General features: G+C 33.6%; 1 long non-coding RNA gene across 1 annotated transcript in view; it reads left to right on the forward strand.

Moving 5' to 3' along the window:
* Positions 1-16533, forward strand: part of LOC142238028 (uncharacterized) — a 100179-nt gene extending 83646 nt beyond the window's left edge. The window contains exon 3 of the long non-coding RNA XR_012722618.1: positions 16442-16533. This is a non-coding gene — a long non-coding RNA (uncharacterized LOC142238028). The remainder of the gene's footprint in view (positions 1-16441) is intronic.
* Positions 16534-21222: the final 4689 nt, after the last annotated feature.

The following is a 21222-nucleotide window of genomic DNA, read 5'->3' on the forward strand; positions in this document are numbered from 1 at the left end:
TAAACTGAATGGAAAAATTTCCATCATCAGCGGCTCGACTGTTTGCAAGGGAGGTAATTATAAATATATCCCCACTTCAACATGAAGTGTAACAAAAATAAACTCAATCTATTTTTAGTATAAATTCTGTTAGCATTCCTCGAACGGTTAGGTATATTTGAATGTCTGGCTCAAACGAAATGGGAAATTTAGTACAGCTTTAGTGAGGCCACTCTCAGTCTCAGCCTTTGCCAGTCAGTTTTATATTTCTTAGACTGTCCATTTAAATTCTCCTAATAAAAAATGAACCAAAAACAATGAAAATTCTTTATATAGATTTCAACAAGGTCAACGAAGCTTTTTTATCTTCCAAATGAAAATATCATTAATGGCCAATTGCAATGGTACATTATATTTATAGTATTATCATATGGAGATTTTTCCCTTACTGGCTTATGTAATTTCATCTAAATGCTATAAAAGATCAAGGAAAATGTGTTGAAGATATCAGTTCAATACGATACATCACAGAATCAACATTCTTAGGATCAAAATGAAATTCACTGTAATCCTAACCATTGCATTAGCTTTTCTTGCAATGTTCTCATTTGGAGCTGCTGACAGTGGCCATGGAGATGGTGGTGATCATCATGATGGTGGCGGCCATCATGACAGTGGCCATGGTGGTCATGAAGTTGTCCGTGAAAAACGTAGCGATCATGAGCATTGGGGTGGACATCATAGCGGTTGGAATCACCATGGTGGACATATGATGGGAGGTCATCATCATGGAGGCGATTGGAATAACCATCATGGAGGTGATCATCATTGGGGCGGTCATCACGGCAGTTGGCATCATTGAATTGTTAAATTTTTAAATATACAAAAAAAAAATTAAAATCGTTTATTGAGAAATTAAAAGAATTTTTTTGTTACTTATAATTATTACTCGAGCTTTTTTGGGCAAAGGGGATTAAGGAATTTGGTTAATTGAGTCATTGAAAAGAAAATGCTTGAGACAAAGCCTCATGTGGAAAAGGGATTCACCCTGGTGCAATGGTTAGCATGACCGCCTTGCACACACAGGGTCGTGGGTTCAAACTCAGTTTCGACCAAACACCAAAAAGTTTTTCAGCGGTGGATTATCACACCTGCTGGTGACATTTCTGAGTGTTTCAACGCCCTTCGGAATCGGCTATAAAAATGAGGTCTCTTGTCATTGAGCTTAACGTAGAATCGGACAGCACTCAGTGATAAGAGAGAAGTTCACCACTGTGGTATCACAATGGACTGAATAGTCTAAGTGAGCCTGAAATATCTAACCTAACATCATTTGGCTGAAGACGATGGGTTAATTTGGATCTTATATGCTAGCTCCTAATGGAGTAAGCGTACAAAAATTATACCCTTATAAATCGAACCATCTCTACACCCAGAAAAAAGTGAATCCACTATGAAAGAAAATTTAGGTTTATTTTAGAAAATTGTAAATATTTTATTTATTGCATTTTATTGCATTTTTAACGACCTATCTGGGCTTAAATCTAGGACGAATAAAATTAAAATTAGGATACAGATCCCATTTATCAAATTTTCATTCTCTTTTCGCGGTTTATTAATAAAGGTACTTACATACAAACAAATGTCAGTGTAAAAATCCAAATTATAACAGATACTTCAAAGTAAAAAATGTTTTCTTAATTCCAAAAAAAGCTTTAAACCAAAGACGTTAAATCCTAAAAATAAGTCTTAGCCTTTATTTGAATCGTTTTTATCTTAAATCTAAAGTTTCAATATTTCAGTTAATTTAAGGACAATTTCTTTAAATCAAAAATTGGTTTCTTTACTTTGAGGAAAATTAGTGTTAGTTCAAAGACATGAGACTTTAACGGATAGATGCAAATTTACAAAATTTGTGGCCCAAATTTAATGAAAAAGATTTTTGAAGCAAATATTTTAAATTTTATTTTAATTAAAATTTCATTATTTTAAAGAAATTTGTCCTTAATATTTTGTAAATTTCGCATCCTAAAATTTAGGTTGCGTAATCTTTAATATCACGTAAATAACTTTTTCAGTGCACCCACGGGGTATTAGCTGACATAAATTTTAAGTCTATTGATTTTGTAGAAGTCTAGCAATCTTTGTCCAGATGGGGTCAGCTATAAATACATGTATATATACCCAGCAAAAAAAAAAAAATTGGAAGTTGTTCTACAAACATTTCTTTTAAAGCCCATCCCAGAATCCCCCATCGAGTTTTTTCAACTTCCGATGCAGTCCTTTTGGACAAGTGCACAAACATTTCTTCTAAAGCGCATCTTGGGATCCCCCAATAATTTTTTTCCACTTCCAATACGGTCCTTTTGGACAAGTGCACAATCATTTCTTCTAAAGCGCATCTTTGGATACCCCAATGATTTGTTTCTACATCCGATGCAGTCCTTGTGGACAAGTATTAGAAAGAACGCAATCGGGCTATTATAAGTGCAAATTTTGTATAATTAAATTTTACAAAAAAAAATAGAAAACTAATAAAAAAAAACTAAAAAAAATAGAAATTAATAAAAAAAAGTATAAAATAATAATAAAAAAAAATAAATTTCATCCCCGCTGGGATTTGAACCTGTGCCGTTTGACTTTTTTGCTTCCATGGAAGTTCTTTTGTGAAGGTTTTGCAAATTACGAGAATTTTTAATTTTTGGTTGATTTTTAACAGAAAAAAATATATTTATACGAAAATATATGCCGAAAATAAAAAATAAAAACAATGCATGACATAAAAAAATAATTTTTTAGAAAAATATTTGATAAAAAAATTGCCGCTGGTGAGATTTGAACCTGCGTTTCTTATTTTTTCATTCATACTAATAAAGAACATCTCGAGAAGCAATTAGAATGGTATTCCTTGGTGTCGTATTACGATCATATCACAAACATTTGAATTGACCTTTCGACGCTTTATGTTCAATGGCATTTGTGGCTGAGTGTGCTAAGGCATTCTGTTATGGTGCCAGCAAACCCAGGTTCAATCCCTGGTCGGAGCGAAAAAGTTTTTAAAATTGTAAAAATTAGATAATAGGAAAATAATTGTGTAATAAAACATATGGATACACTGAAAAAAAAGCATACCCGGTTCCAAAGATTTTTTCTTTACTTTAAAAAATTTGGTATTGATTCCGAGCCAAAGAAGCTGAGAATACAAGTAAGGATACTTTTAAGACACAATTCTCTTTTAAAATCGGGTTTTGTGTACTTGCTTCTAGGAAGCAAATTTTAATTTTTCCCTTTTTCAGCTTTTTTCTTCATATGCTATCAAAGTCCTTTAAAAACAAGTTAACGACGAATTTATTTTCCAAATTAAGACTCGACTTCTAGTAGAAATTATGTTGTGTTTCAAGTAAAAAACGTCTTTAAAATAAAGTGTTGAAAAACATGTCCTATATTTGAACGATTTTTTGCTTTGTAATCAAGTTGCAAAAAGACAACAAATTTAAAGACAATTTCATTAAATTTAAAGAATTTTTCTGAATTATTAAAGTCAAGTTGACCTTAGCCCAAACATTTTTTCTTTCATGTTATGATATTTTTAAATCAAATCACATAATTATAAGGACAATACGACTTCATTGAAAAGTTTATCGACCTTTGGTCAAGGAAAAAAACTTTATACTAGAGAAATGCTATTCTATGCTAAGCAAAATTTGCATTCGTATTTTAAAGATATGAAATCTTTGACATCACGACAATATTTTTTTTTCAGTGTAAAAAAAGTGAAATTGGTTGAAAAAAAAAAATTGTTTTTTTTTCGCTTTTTAAATTTCTTTATTCAAATTAACTTCCAGGGCACAACTTCTAAAGCAATGCAAAGGATCCAAAAAGGGAGTCCTTCTGTCCTATGACAAGCCCATGTTAAATTCATTGGATATGATCCAAGTTTGCACTGCTTCCGGATCACAGATTGGGGATCCAAACTACTTTTTAGGAAGCTCTTGTTTTGCTGGGTAGTTATTTACATATAGCACCTAACAAATGTGAAGGATTTGAGATGGTATCATTGCACATTTGGACAAGGAAAAAACTTTTTTTCTTCTATGCTTAGCAATTCATATTTTAAGGACAAGAAATCTTTGACCTCATGATAATATTTTTTTTCAGTGTACTAAGGATGATTTTTTTTAAGGAAAACAGAAACTAAATAAAAAAGTTGTATTGATATCAATTGTTATAATTTTATTCGTCCTTAAATGTATATACTCGTACATCTATATCACACACAAACTCCATTATGGAAATAATTCATTGGAAAATTTATTTCTTCATTTTGTTATGAGATCCACCGCTTACTTCATTCCAATGATCTGCTCCACCATGTTGACCATCCCAATGAGGGCCACCACTTCTTTCCTTCCAGTAATCTGCTCCACCATGTTGACCATCCCAATGGGGGCCACCACTTCTTTCCTTCCAGTGATCTGCTCCACCATGTTGACCATCCCAATAAGGGCCCCCACTAAGTTCATTCCAATGGTCTGCTCCACCATGTTGACCATCCCAATGTGGGCCACCACTTCTTTCCTTCCAGTGATCTGCTCCACCATGTTGACCGTCCCAATGTGGGCCACCGCTTCGTTCTTTCCAGTGGTCTGCCCCACCATGTTGACCATCCCAATGATTTTCTACAGTAGATCCCAAGGATATCACTGCCATAAAGGAGAATGTAACAATAATGGTTAATAGGAATTTCATAGTGATGGCAGTGATGGCTATTGAAGGTGAATAATCCAAATGTACTAATACTTCCAACTCCGGTCGATCAGACTTTTATATGATATCAAGAGATATTTTGCAGAACATTTTAAGAAAGCTAAGTAATCTTTGAAATTGGTTATGCTTTAAATAAGCAGGGTCATTACAATCTGCAATTACAGCATTGACGACTTGATTTGTACGTCAAACGTCTTCTTGTCAGTTATGTCTAAAATGATCCGCTTTCATATTTGTTAGAATTTAAATTTAAAAAGGGCAAAATTAATAATTTCATAATTAATATGCAACTCAAGCATGGTCTTGGCTTTATTTAGATCTCACACATCAAGCCCACGAGATCTGAAATCGTCAATGCAGTAATTACATACGAATATAATAATTACAGATGATTTATGTGAAGCATGATTGTTTCAATTTTTATCTCTCAACATTTATGTTGAATACTCGTATAATATAAAAGCCTATGCAATTGAAGTTGAAGTTATCAGTACAACTTGATAATTTCCATTATAATATCCATATAGCATTAAAATGGAATTGTTCGTTAAAGTTGTCATCACTTTAGGCTTTTTGGCAATGATATCAATGGGATCGCCAGTTGAAGATCATTGGGATGGTCAACATGGTGGGGCAGATCATTGGAGTCATACAAGCGGTGGACCCCATTGGGATGGTAAACATGGAGGCGCAGATCTATGGCCTCTGAAAAGTGGTGGACCCCATTGGGATGGTCAGCATGGTGGTGCAGATCAGTGGCCTCTTAAAAGTGGTGGACCCCATTGGGATGGTAAACATGGTGGTGCAGATCAATGGCCTCTTAAAAGTGGCGGACCCCATTGGGATGGTAAACATGGTGGCGCAGATCAATGGCTTGTTAATCATAGTGAATCCCATCATTGATTTCCTCCATTTATGATAAATTTATAGAAAATTATCTAAACAATTTATTTTATTGTCGTGATATAATTATAGGGATGAATACAAAAATAAAATATTATTTTTATATATTTATGTTGTTTTACTTCAAGAGTAACAATGGAAATTATTGCGCTGTCCACAGTAATATTATAGCTAAGATCATAAGGTCTATGATTATGGTGACGACCACTGCACTTATAGTACATTCAAAAAAACAGTTGATCTCAATCCAAAGATTTTGATCTTCCCTTAAGGATTTTGTTGTTTATTCCGAGCCAAAGACGCAGCTTCTTTAAAATAAAGACATTTTTTATCGCAATATCTGGAGTAAAGATCAGCCAGAAGCATTGTAAAAGCTACCAATGCATACGTTTGGTGTAGTATACGAGCTGTTGGCATCATTGGCCCGTAACATATATCTTCAAAGATGATGCGAACAGTAGCATTCATTGAAAAACAGCAATCTCGGTTCCAAATAAAGGGTGATTTGTTAAGAGCTTGATAACTTTTTAAAAAAAAAAAACGCATAAAATTTGCAAAATCTCATCGGTTCTTTATTTGAAACGTTAGATTGGTCCATGACATTTACTTTTTGAAGATAATTTCATTTAAATGTTGACCGCGGCTGTGTCTTAGGTGGTCCATTCGGAAAGTCCAATTTTGGGCAACTTTTTCGAGCATTTCGGCCGGAATAGCCCGAATTTCTTCGGAAATGTTGTCTTCCAAAGCTGGAATAGTTGCTGGCTTATTTCTGTAGACTTTAGACTTGACGTAGCCCCACAAAAAATAGTCTAAAGGCGTCAAATCGCATGATCTTGGTGGCCAACTTACCGGTCCATTTCTTGAGATGAATTGTTCTCCGAAGTTTTCCCTCAAAATGGCCATAGAATCGCGAGCTGTGTGGCATGTAGCGCCATCTTGTTGAAACCACATGTCAACCAAGTTCAGTTCTTCCATTTTTGGCAACAAAAAGTTTGTTAGCATCGAACGATAGCGATCGCCATTCACCGTAACGTTGCGTCCAACAGCATCTTTGAAAAAATACGGTCCAATGATTCCACCAGCGTACAAACCACACCAAACAGTGCATTTTTCGGGATGCATGGGCAGTTCTTGAACGGCTTCTGGTTGCTCTTCACTCCAAATGCGGCAATTTTGCTTATTTACGTAGCCATTCAACCAGAAATGAGCCTCATCGCTGAACAAAATTTGTCGATAAAAAAGCGGATTTTCTGCCAACTTTTCTAGGGCCCATTCACTGAAAATTCGACGTTGTGGCTCGTTAGTAAGTCTATTCATGATGAAATGTCAAAGCATACTGAGCATCTTTCTCTTTGACACCATGTCTGAAATCCCACGTGATCTGTCAAATACTAATGCATGAAAATCCTAACCTCAAAAGAATCACCCTTTATTTTGTCTTTACACTAATGATTTTGGTTTTGATTCCGAGCCTAAGAAGCGGAGAATTGAAGGACACATTTGAGGAACAATTCTCATTCAAATTTGACCTTTGCGTACTTGATTGAAGGAAACGAATTTTACTTTATTCGTTTCTTCAGATTTTGTACGTGATGTACTATTAAGTCTATTAAATAATTTGACAATACAAATAAAAATTGTGCTAGGTTTCAAGTAAAATCTCTTTAAAATAAAGTTATAAAAAAATTGACCTACACGCACGAAAAAGACTGCTTTTCATATGTTTGGATGTAAAAATTGTATGTTTGGAACTCAAATGTTTTTTTAACACAATATTTTTAAGTGCAAGCATATAATGTTCAGAAACTAGCATAACCTGTTTGGGACATATATGTTAATATATTAGAACATATTATGTTTGGGACCTAAAATTTTTGTAAATATAATATGCTTGGATGCAAACATATATTAATTGAGAAATAGCCTATAAACATATATGTGTTTCGAAAGAGAGAATTACAGAGTATGCAGCAAGTAAAATAATGGAAGTAACAAAGAAAATTTCATTAAAATTTTTTTCTACCAGTGTATGCTCTAAGGTGAAACATAATACCAAATTTAGCACAGCTCTTAACTGATTTAAAGTACCTCTAGATATCAAATTTCAAGCAAATCGAATGAAAATGTAGGCTTCCATGCCCTCAAGAAATCAAATCGGGAGCTCGGGGGCCATAAGTGTAGGAAGGTCTCTGGGGAGGGGGCTTAGACCCCCCCAGAAAAAATTTAGCCCCCCCAGAATTTGAAAACCTATTTACGACTTTGCATTATGGAAGCAATTGCCTATGGAAATATAGTTTTATTTCCTAACATTGTCTTCTAATTGTATGCTAGTTTCTTTATTATAAGGTGAATTAAAAACTTTTGTGATATTTGCCCGAATAATTTTTTTGATTTTTAATGCATTATAACGTTTGTCTGAAACTTTTGACCCCGAATATTTTCAAAAATTATTAAAATATTAAAGATTTCTAGAATGGATTTAGCACTTTTGCGGCAAAATTTGAAAAATGTGTACCATTTTATGAATTCTAACACTTTTTAAAATTATTAAAAAAAATTAGCCATTAAAAATACAAAAAAAAAAAACACGAGTTATAAAAAATTGAATTAAAAACACTTCCTACGTATGTAAAATAATTAACTCTTTGTGAAGACATTTTTGGAAGTGATTTTAAGGTTGTGCCCTTAGAACAACAGACTGTGTAGTTATGTACGAGTATGTTGAAGACCGATTTTTTATTCATTTTTATAAAATAAAACATTAATTTTACCTCTAACTTCAGTCTATTAATTTTTGGGTAGGGGGAGCATGCCCTCCCCCCCCCCTTGGAAAATTGTCTAGTTACGCTTATGTCGGGGGTTATATCAACCCATGGACAACATTTAGCATAACTCATAACTGACCTAAAGTACCTCTACATTTCAAATTACAAGCAAATCGGATGAAAATTGTGTCATTTATGCTCTCAAGAAATCAAATCGAGGGATCAGTGTATATGGGGGCTATATCTAAACATAGACCGATATATACCAAATTTGGCATATATCGGTCTTATAAAACTAAAATACCTCTGGTTTTAAAATTTCAACCAAATTGGTTGAAAATTATGCCATCTAGGCCCTCAAGAAATCAAATTGGGAAGTCGATCTATATGGGGGCTATATCTAAACATAGACCAATATAGTCCAAATTTTGCACACGTCTTAATTGACTTAAAGTACCTTTAGATTTAAAATTTCAAGCAAATCGGATAAACATTGCGGCTTCCATGCCCACAATAAGTCAAATCGGGGGATCAGTTTATATGGGGGCTATGTCGAAACATAGACCGATATAGCCCATCATCGAACTTGATCTGCTTGGAGACAAAAAACGAGTTTGTGCAAAAATTAAGCAAGATAGCTTCATTATTGAAGGCTGTAGTATTTATGATTACAATAAATATACAGACAGACGGACATCGTTAGAATTTCTCCCCGATCTTTCAAATGGTATACAATGGTTGCTTGTCTAAAATTTTGTTTGGGAGGAAATTATTATTTTCTTTATTGTGTGAATTGTTATTCTTGAAATTAAATAAATAAATACATAATATTTGAAAATAATGTTTTATTTGGATACTCCATTATTATTATAACACAATATATTAATTAGATATTTCTATTTTGTATTATTTTTACAATGATGATTATCATATGAACTAATTTTTGGAATTGCCATTATTAACTAGCCATTGATCTGCGCCTCCATGTTTACCATCCCAATGGGGTCCACCACTTTTAAGAGGCCATAAATCAGCGCCTCCATGTTTACCATCCCAATGAGGTCCACCACTTTTAAGAGGCCATTGGTCGGCACCTCCATGTTTACCATCCCAATGGGGTCCTCCACTTTTAAGAGGCCATAGATCTGCGCCTCCATGTTGACCATCCCAATGGGGTCCTCCACTTTTAAGAGGCCATAGATCTGCTCCCCCATGTTTACCATCCCAATGGGGTCCACCGCTTGTATGACTCCAATGATCTGCGCCTCCATGTTGACCATCCCAATGATCTTGAACTGATGATCCCATTGATATCATTGCCAAAAAGGCTAAAGCGATGACAACTTTAACGAACAATTTCATTTTAATGCTATAAAGATATTGTACTGAAAATTATGAAATTGTACTGATAACTTCGACCTCAATGGCATAGGTTTTTATATGTTAGGTTAAAAGAAACTGTGGCATAAATATTGAGGGATAAAAATGGAAACAATTATGATGCAAATAAATCCTCTGCAATTATTATTTGTAATTACTGCAATGACGAACTGGTTGGCTGAAATGTAAGATCTAAATAAAGCCAAGATCATGTCTGAGTTGCATATTAATTATGGAATTATTAATTTTTCGCCTTTTAAATTTAAATTCTAACAAATATGAAAGCTTATCATTATACCCTTCACCACTACTGTGCAATTGTATGTAACGCCAAGAAATAGTGGTCATAGACTCATCTTTTAGTATACCTATGGGCTTAGAATTAAATTCTGAGTCGATTTAGCGATGTCCGTCTGTCTGTCTGTCTGTCTGTTTGTTTGTCTGTCTGTCTGTCTGTCTGTCTGTCTGTCTGTCTGTCTGTCTGTCTGTCTGTCTGTCTGTCTTTCCGTCCGTCCGTCTGTCTGTATATGTAATTTTGTGCACAAAGTACAGCTCGCAATTTAAGTCCGATCGTCCTCAATTTTGGCACAGGGCCGTTTCTTGGGACAGAGACAATCGCTATTGCTTTTGGAAAAAATCGGTTCAGATTTAGATATAGCTACCATATATATTTATCCCCGATTTGGTCATAGTTAGCGTGTTTATCAACCAATTTTCTTGAAATACCGTACATCCAAATATTTTATGAATCTCGAAAATCTTGCAAAATATCAGCCAAATCGGTTCAGATTTAGATATAGCTCCCATATATATCTTTCGTCCGATTTAGACCCATATGACCACAGAGGCCAAAGTTTACTACCGATCTTCGTGAAATTTTGCACAGAGGGTAGAATTGACATTCTACCAATGCTTGGTAAATTTAATTGAAATCGGTTCAAATTTAGATATATCTCCCATATATATCTTTCGTCCGATTTGAACTTTTATGACCACAAAAGCCAGAGTTTTGCCGTGATTTGCTTAAAATATTGCACAAGGGGTACGTTTAATAATATCGTGAAGTGTGTAAAATTTTGTTAAAATCGGTTCAGATTTAGATATAGCTCATATCGTTCGACCGATTTACACTCATATAACCACAGTGGCCAATCTTCTACTCCGATTTAATTGAAATTTTGCACAGGGAGTAGAAAGCCAGAGTTTTGCCCTGACTTACTTCAAATTTTGCACAAGCGGTACTTTTAACGATACTATTGTATGTGCCAAATATGGTCAAAATCGATTCAGATTTAGATGTAGCTCCCATATTTATCTTTCTTCCGATTTGAACTTATATGGACTCAAAATCCAGGGTTTTGCCGTGATTTGCTTCAAATTTCGCATAAGGAGTACGTTTAGTAGTATCGGTAATTGTGCCAAAGTTGGTTGAAATCGGTTCAGATTTAGATATGGCTCCCATATATATCTTCCGTCCGATTTGCACTCATATGACCAAGGGGGCCAAAGTTATACTCCCATTTACGTGAAATTTCGCATAGATAGCAGAATTATTATTCTAACTATACATGTCAAATTTAGTCAAAATCGGTTCAGATTATATGTAGCTCCCATATATACGTACACCAGAGTTGGGAAAATATGGTAGACTGTTACACATTTTAGACCCAATTTCAATGGAAGTTTCCTCCAATTAACCGATTTAAATTTTAATTCTAGAGATTTTGTAGAAGTAAAAAAATTGTCTCCTTTATATAGCTTCCAGCAAATGTGAAGTAGTTGAGATGGTAACACAAATTTTTGCCTACATAGGGGTGAAGGGTATAATATAGTCGGCCCGCCCGACTTTAGACTTTACTTACTTGTTTTACTTAGGCCATGAGAATACATTTGACGTGCACATCATGTCATCATTGCTGTAATTGCAGATTGTAATGACCATTTTTATTTAAAGCACAAGCAATTTCAAAGATTACTTCACTTTCTCCAAATTTTCTACAATATCTCTTGATATCATATAAAAGTCTGATGGATTGGAGTTGGAAGTATTAGTACATTTGGATTATTCAACTTCAGTAGCCATTACAATGAAATTCGTATTAACGATTATCGCTATATTCTCCTTTATGGCAATGATATCCTTGGGATCTTCGGTAGAAAATCATTGGGATGGTCAACATGGTGGGGCAGACCACTGGAAAGAACGAAACGGAGGTCCACATTGGGATGGTCAGCATGGTGGAGCAGACCACTGGAAAGAACAAAGCGGTGGACCTCATTGGGATGGTCAGCATGGTGGAGTAGATCACTGGAAGGAAAGAAGCGGTGGACGCCATTGAGATGGTAAGATCAGTGGGTCAACAACCATGATGACGCACATCACTGACAATATAGTAGTGAATTAACTCCATAATGGAGATTTCATGTAATATAGATTTAAGGAAAAATAAAGATGTAAAAATAGAAATTCATATATATTTTTTTTTTTGTAAAAAAATTGCCTCCAAAGAAATCATAATTTTCATAGAATGATGGGGGTGTAATAAATTTGCCATGGCGTTGTAACACATCGAAATATCGTTTTCCGACATTATATAGGATATAATGTTTTTGATTAGGGAAAAATTCGAAGACGATTTAAGGATATAATCTATTTGACATGTTTGCCTTGGGTAATTACGCTATAGGCTTAAATAATGGTTTTGGGATAGCCCCCCATACACCGAAAGTAAAAATGGTTTTCTCCGAAACGAAATTTTTGACAAACGAAATTTCCCTTTCTTATAAAGTATCCTCATTAAAAACAATTAAGACCGAATTGATTCAACGATTGTCTCTAAGATTTTTTATTTGGTTTTAAAAAAAATAAAATTAAATAATAAAATTAGCTCTCATATACATCTTTCGCCCGATATAGACTTATATGGCCCCAGAAGCCAGAGTTTTAGCCCAATTTGGTTGAAATTTTGCACTAGGAGTACAATAAGTAGTGTAGTCAAGTGTGCAAAATCTTATTGAAATCGGTTCAGATTAAGATATAGCTCGCATATATATATTTTTATATATATATATATATATATATATATATATATATATATATATATATATATATATATATATATATATATATATATATATATATATATATATATATATATATATATATATATATATATATATATATATATATATATATATATATATATATATATATATATATATATCGAAAACTTGTAAAAGTTACTCACATTTTCCTTTATTTCTAATACATATCTATCGACCGATAATTCATAAATACACTTTTGTGAAGTTGCCTCAAAATTCGTTCAGATTAAAATGTTTCCCATATTTTTTTACTAACATAGTGTACCATCCTAGGGCATTAGCCGGCTTAAATGATAGATTTTGTTCAAATGGAGTCCGATTTAAATGTACGTATTTTGGACAAAAACCTTTATATATAGCACCCAACACATTTGACCGATTTGATATAGTATCGAAAATGTGGATTTACAAAGTGGTGTTGGGTATAATATAGTCGACTCCGCCCAACTTTAGACTTTCCTTACTTGTTTATAGGGTGTATTTTTGAAAGATTTCTTTGCTTTGTATGATGATGATTTTTATTAATTTTGAAGAATTTTTCTGAATTTTTAATGTCGAGTTGACCTCATAAAGACAACATTTATACAATCTAATTTTAAGTCGAATCACTTATCTAAAAGGACAAAACGAATTCAGTGAAAAGTTCGAATCGAATTTTGGACAAAGAAAAAACTTTATAACATATCAAAGAAATACGTCTTCAATGCTAAGCAAAATTCCCATTCGTATTTTAAGGACATGACAATATTTTTTCAATGTAACTATGAATTGTGAGCGCCACCTTGAAACTTTGTCCAAAATGTAAGAGCTTGGTTTCAACAAGGCCGTGCCACAGGACGATAATCATCTGTAGCTAGAAATGTAAACCCAAGGACCTTTGCTGCACTTAAAAAAGTTTACATGGATCAAATGATTCCTTCCTTTAAGCATTTTGGTATTGCTTCCGAGCCAAAGATGCGGCTTCTTTAAAAATAAGGAAATTTTTTAGAGACCTATCTGGCTTTAAAAAATTATATATAGTATACAGATATCATCGAATTTTCATTCTAATCTATATTGATAAAGCCATTCACGTACAAACAAATGCCAGTTTAAAAATTCAAATTATAACAGATACTTCAAAGTAAAAAATGTGTTCTTAATTCCAAAAAAAAACTTTACACCAAAGATGCAAAATCATAAAAATAAGTCTTATCCTATATTAGAAGCGTTTTTATCTTAAATCTAAAGATTCAATATTTCAGTTAATTTAAGGACGTTTTCTTTAAACCAAAAGTTTATTTTTTTACTTTAAGGTAAATTGAGTTTAGTTCAAAGACATGCGACTTTAACGAAGGGACGCAAATTTTCAAAATTTGTGTCCTAAATTTAATGCAACAAAAATTTTGAAGCCAAGGTTATAAACTCTATCACCTCTTCTTTGGAATGTTGCCATAAACAACCTTCTGGTTTCCCTAGAAAAAGAAACGATAAAAGTGGTGGCATACGCAGACGATGTGGCTCTAGCAGTCAGAGGAAAATTCCCATCCACAATCAGAGATGTTTTACAGAGAGCCCTCCGGATGACTGAGAAATGGGCGAAAGATAATGGTCTTGGGGTAAATCCTGCAAAGATAGAACTAGTCATGTACTGCAAATATCGCAAAACTCCCACGTTTAAGCCCATATCCTTAGTGGGTATTGAAATTCCCTTTGGTGAGTGTGCAAAATACCTTGGCGTTATTTTGGACAGGAAACTGAACTGTAAGCTTAATATTGAAGAAAGGGCGAGAAAAGCCACGGTATCTTTGTACTCGTGCAAAAAGGCAATAGGAAAAAAGTGGGGACTAAAACCAAAAATTGTACATTGGCTATACACGGCAGTGGTATATGGTGTTGTAGTCTGGTGGCCGGCACTTCACCAGCCGACAAGGTTAGACAAAGTTCAGCGTATGGTGTGCTTGCGCATCTCAGGTGCCTTCAGCAAGACAGGAACAAATTCCTTAATGTCATACTGCATCAATTGCCTTTAGACATTTTGGCCAAACAGCCAACTGCAATAACGGCTGTGCGGTTGCGCGAGCTATCGCTGTGGTCGGAAAAAAGTTACGGTCACAGTTCGGTCCTCAAAATAATGCCATTACATTTTGGCGAAACCACTTTTCGATAAAAAGTTTGATACTCTAATTCCCAACAGTGAGGCGTGGTGTACATGGACCCCGGGGAATAAAAGATATTTAGATTTTTACACTGATGTTTCCAAAATGGATGGACAAGTGGGTTTCGGAGTATATTCTAAAGATCTGAAACTTCGAATAGCGAAAAGATTACCTGATCACTGGCTGTTTTTCAAGCTGAAATATTAGCAATAAGAGAAGTGGTGAATTGGCTGAGAAGTAATGCTCCAAGCAATATTGGCATTAATATATACTCAGACAGTCAGCCTGCAATAAAATCCTTGGACTCTGTGTTCCTCAACTAGAAAACGGCCATCGACTGCCGCAAATCTCTCAATGAGATGGCTGAGCAGCACAATATTCACGTAATATGGGTGTCTAGCCATAGGAACATACCGGGGAACTGCGAAGCAGATGAGATAGGAAGGCTAGGAACTACCTTACATATTCCAGGGGAACTAGAATCTGTTGGTATGCCCCCGGCTACCTGCAAGCTCATACTGCGTGATGGCAAATGTTCGATGGGAGAATTGCAAGGGTTGCAACGACACCAAGCAAATATGACCCCATTTAAACTTAAACCGCACACTAGATATGCTAGAGTTCTCGAGACGTCAGATATCACTCATGATATCTACTATAACGGGTCGCTGCCTGGTAGGCGATTTTGCAAAAACTATTGGCGCGAAGTATAATGACTATTGTATGAGCTGTCATGACGCGGAGGAAAAGGAATCAATTAAACACCTCATGTGTGAGTGTTCTGCATTGTATGTAAGGCGTAAGCAAATTTTAGGGGCATATAGCTTTAGATTACTGGCTGACCTGGAAAACGTTAACTTAAGCAGTCTGCTAATGTTTTTGGAACAATCTGGTTGGTTCAACAAAAGAAAATAATAGTGAAGGTTCAGTGGTTAAAACTAGAAGTGCCCATATGTAACAGGTACTTTTAGTTAATGTGGTATCACAATGGACTGAATAGTCTAAGTGAGCCTGAATCTTAATCGGGCTGTCACTTTAACTTAACCTAACCTTATGTCACATTTGAAATTTCGTAGTAACAAATTTATTGTAGTACAATGTGCCGAAAATTATATTCGTTGGTTTGCCAAAATTCTTGAAATATGTTTCTAAGAAAGTGACCATCTCAAGTGGTTTGTTTTCCTTAACTAAAGGCTCTATAAATCGACATGTGTGTGCCCAAAAATCTGGTCTATAGACAGAATTGCTTGACTGTATATGTTGCTTGTGTATCGATGACTATAACGATAATTGTGTGTTGCATGTGATTATAAGAGTTATATGACCCAGTAGATAGTGTGTTTGCTTCTCCGTCTGTACAAAAGTAAAATTTTTAAAAAAATTATAAAATTTTTTATTTTACAGAAAAATGTGCTGACAACGAAATATATCAGGTGAAAATGAGAAAACTATGAGAAAAGATACGATTGGCTAGACAATTCCAGTTTTTTTGGGTAAGTCTTTATCAAATTGTTTTCATAACAAGAGTCATCGTTTATCATAAAAACCCACCAAAAATAGCAAATGCTTTGACATCAAATATTTTTAAAAATTCGCAATGCATAACGGATTTTGCATTTTTTCAACAAAATTTAAATAATTTGTACCATTTTATTAAGTTTTATTCTGTTTTAACCTATTTGAAACAAAATAAGTAAGAACAGAGTTAAGTTCGGCAAAGTATATCAGATTTCATAATATTTTTGTCTATGGCTAACTCAAGATGAGCTCAATTTTGACTGGATCCGTGTCGGAAAATGGTTTGGGTATCTATGCCCTCCCAATTGGAAACATAGGTCTATATGGGTGCTATAGCAAAACATGGAACTATAGATATCAAATTTAGTACACCTTTTAAATTACCTAAAGTAGGTACCTAGATTTCAAATTTAAAGCAAATCGGACGAAAATTGGGGCTTCCATGCCCTCAAGAAATCAAATCGGGATCTCGGGGGCTATATCAAACCATGGACAGTTGTATACAAAATTTAGCATAACTCATAACTGACCTAAACAGCGTTGCCAATTTAGCTTTTTTCCCGCTAGATTTGGCTTTTTTTGAAGACGTTTAGCGGGAAAAAAATGCATTTAGCTTTTAGCTTTTTTCTGGCTTTTTTTCATGGCCCTTTTAGCTATTTTTGGCTTTTTTATTTTCGACATGTTCCTATTGAAATATGAAATAATTCGAAGCTCAATTGAAGCATTAATAATTATTCCAGCCATTATCCGGGCATTTTTGGAGCAAATACACCTTGTTGTAAAGTTTTTTCCTCGTATTCGTAAAAGTTATCGTAAGCTTTAAATCTACTATTACCATACAAATTCCTTATGTAAACTGTCAGTAAATTATTAGGAATATTAGCATTTGACTCGTTTATCCTTTTTATGTTATTATAATATTCTAAATTTATTATGATATTACTAAACTAAAATAGTAAATGTGAATTGCTTTGTACACTAAAAAAACATTGTCGTGAGGCCAAAGATTTCATGTCCTTAAAATACGTCGGCGAATTTTGGTTATAATAGCATTTGTGAATTTCATGTCCTTAAAATACGAACGCGAATTTTGGTTATAATAGCATTTGTGAATTTCTCTTATATAAACTTTTTTCCTTGTCCAAAAGCCGATAAAGTCGTTTTGTCCTTATAGTTAATTGATTTAACTTAAAAGTGGGTATCTTTACATGAAAGAAGGCTAGGGTCAATTCTACAAAATTCTTAAAATTAATGAAATAGTCTTTAAATTTGTGGAGTTTTTGTATCTTGACCACAAACCAAAATAGGGCTCAAAAATAGAAGAGGGTTTTCAACATTTTATTTTAAAAACGTATACATAGAATAATTTCTACTTAGAGTCTGAATTTGGAAATTTAAGTTTTCGTTAGCACGTTTTTAAAGCACTGTGGTAGTTCATGAATAAAAAGCTGAAAAAACGAATAAGTTCAAATTTGACTCGGAATCAATACCAAAATCATTAGTGTTCAAAATCTTTGGAACCGAACATAGAAATAATATAATAATAATAAATAAAATAATAATAATAAAGTTTTGAATGTGGTATTATTTTTTTAACATAAAAATATGCAATAAAAAAATTCGTAGTGATAGGATCAAAAAATCTGCTATTTATTAAAGGAATGGATTTACATTTACGAAAATTGGACAACAATAGGTTTGTAGGGAAATTTTTGAATAAAAGTTATTCAGTATAAACTTGCAAGATAGTTAGAATGGGTTTTATTCTCTTGGGAAATATTAGGAGAAGTGTACTCGTTCACGAATTTATCATTAATTCAGTTAAAATGAAATATGTTGATATTTTCGAATGCAGTTCTATGTGACATTGTGCAATATATCGCACATTTGACTTGTTGATGATTAACCAGCTGATAATTGCAAGTTTACTGGGAAAAATGTTTTTACTAGGAAATATAAACGAAGTACTTCCAGTAAAAATTTGTGATAGTAATCCAAATGTATCGAGTACGCAAACAGAGCTAATATGACTTAGATTTTCTTACGGTCTCACAGAAATGGAAATAAAATGAATACAATTAAAATAATATGCATTTTAAGTGAAATAAAGCCTTTAAATTTGTTAAATTTCAATCAAAAACGTGACTTTTGATACAAAAAAATTTAGCTTTTTTTCTAGCTATTTTTTAAAATTTTTTAGCTTTTTTTGGCTAGTTTTTTGGACAAATCTAGCGGTTTTTGGTGAAACAATTCTGGCAACGCTGGACCTAAAGTACCTCTAGATTTCAAATTTCAAGCAAATCGGATGAAAATTGTGTCATTTATGTCCTCAAGAAATCAAATCGGGGGATCAGTTTATATGGGGGCTATATCTAAATGGACCGATATATACCAAATTTGGCACAGCGCTTTATAAAACTAAAATACCTCTGGTTTTAAAATTTCAACCAAATTGGTTGAAAATTTTGCCATCTAGGCCCTCACGAAGTCAAATTGGGAAATCGGTCCATATGGGGGCTATATCTAAACATGGACCAATATATTCCTTTAGATTTCAATTTTGAAGCAAATTGGATAAACATTGCGGCTTCCATGCCCACAATAACCCAGCAAAAAAAGCGTCGCCAAAAAAGTTGTGAAAATGTTCTTTTTGGATCCGGAAGTGGTGCAAAATTGGCGAAGAAGCGATGATGTTAACATGGGCTTGTCATAAAACGGATGTCCACCATTTAAACAGCCGTTGCACTAAATTTGCATCACTTCTTAAGGTGTGATGCAAATCCAGTGATTTGGATGTGAATAAAGAAATTTTGTGCTTGTCTGGAACGTTTGACATCAAATATTTTCAAAAATTCGCAATTTTTCTAGAAAGGATTTTTTTTCGGTAAAATTAAAATAATTTGCACTATTTTATTAATTTTTAATCTGTTTTTAATCCATTTGAAACAATAAAATTTTAAATTTCCCATTAAAAATATAAAAAGAGCGAGTTAAAAAAATTGACTCAAATGAACTTCCTGTACATTTAAAATAAAGAACATCTTTGGGAGAACATTTTTGGAAGTGCTTTTAAAGTTGTGCCTTAAGAAAAACTTCCAAATTTTTTTGCTGGGAAGTCAAATCGGGGGGCTATATCTAAACATGGACCGATATATACCAAATTTGGCACAGCTCTTTATAAAACTAAAATACCTCTGGTTTTAAAACTTCAAGCGAATTGGTTAAAAATTATGCCATCTAGGCCCTCAAGAAGTCAAATTGGGAAATCGGTCTATATGGGGGCTATATCTAAACATGGACCAATATATTCCAAATTTAGCATATGTCTTAATTGACTTAAAGTACCTTTAGATTTCATTTTTCAAGCAAATCGGATAAGCATTGCGGCTTCCATGCCCACAATAAGTCATATGGGGGCTATGTCGAAACATGGACCGATATAGCCCATCATCGAACTTGATCTGATTGGAGACAAAAAACGAATTTGTGTAAAAATTAAGCAAGATAGCTTCATTATTGAAGGCTGTAGCGTGATTACAATAAATATCCAGACAAACGGACATTGTTATATCGTCTTAGAATTTCTCCCCGATCAAGAGTATATATACTATATATGGTTGGAAAGCGATACTTCGATATTTTACAAACCGAATAGCAAATTTATTATACCTCCATCACCATCCTATGATGGTGGCTATAAAAAGTTAAAATTACCCATTAACAAGTATATACAGTAGTAAGTTCGGCCGGGCCGACTCTTAAATACCCACCACCATGAATCAAATATAATAGTTTCCTTTGAAAATTTCAGGGGGGGGGGGTTTGATGACAGATATTTTCCCAAGCGGATCAGTTCAACCAGTACACTTCCCACAGATAAATGTAAAGATTTTACCTTATGACGACTAGATCAGATTCTGAATTTATGAGAACCATTTTTTGTTTGAGTTTTAGAGAATCATAAACATCTCTTGTAAGTGCAAGAAAATGATGAAATAACGCCTTGATTTGAAATCTAAAATCTGTGAATTTTCATCCCAATTATTTAAATGACTACGAGAAGTAAAATCTGGTTTCAAGCAATTTCCGTGATCAGTGCGCTATACCCAAACATGGAAGGATGCACACAGTATTCAGCACATTTAATTGTACATCCTCAAAAAAAAAAAAAAAAAAAAAAAAAAAAAAAAAACGCTTCTGTAATATATGTCCCAAACACAGTTTGCTTCAAATATATATTTTTAGGATTGGTCCAAACAAAATATTGTTTGTATTATTAAAACATATTATGTTTCACCATAGGGCATACACTGGTAGTAAAAAAGTTTAATGAAGTTTTCTTTATGTGGATATATTTTTAAGGCGCTAATTGGTTAGTTCCATTATTTTACTTGCAGCATACTCTCTAGGTCTCTCTTTCTAAACACATATATGTTTATAGACTATTTACAAATTAATATATGTTTGCATTTAAGCATTATTATATTTACAAACATTTTATGTCCCAAACATAATATGTTCTAACACATATTAACCCTATATGTCCCAAAAATTTTATGGTTATTTATGAACATTATATGCTTGCACTTAAAAATATTGTGTTAAAAATTTGAGTTCCTAACCATATAATTTTTACATCCAAACATATGAAAAACAGTCTTTTTCGT

Source organism: Haematobia irritans, chromosome 1 (genome assembly GCF_050003625.1).
Source record: "Haematobia irritans isolate KBUSLIRL chromosome 1, ASM5000362v1, whole genome shotgun sequence".
NCBI classification, from domain to species: Eukaryota; Metazoa; Arthropoda; class Insecta; order Diptera; family Muscidae; genus Haematobia; species Haematobia irritans.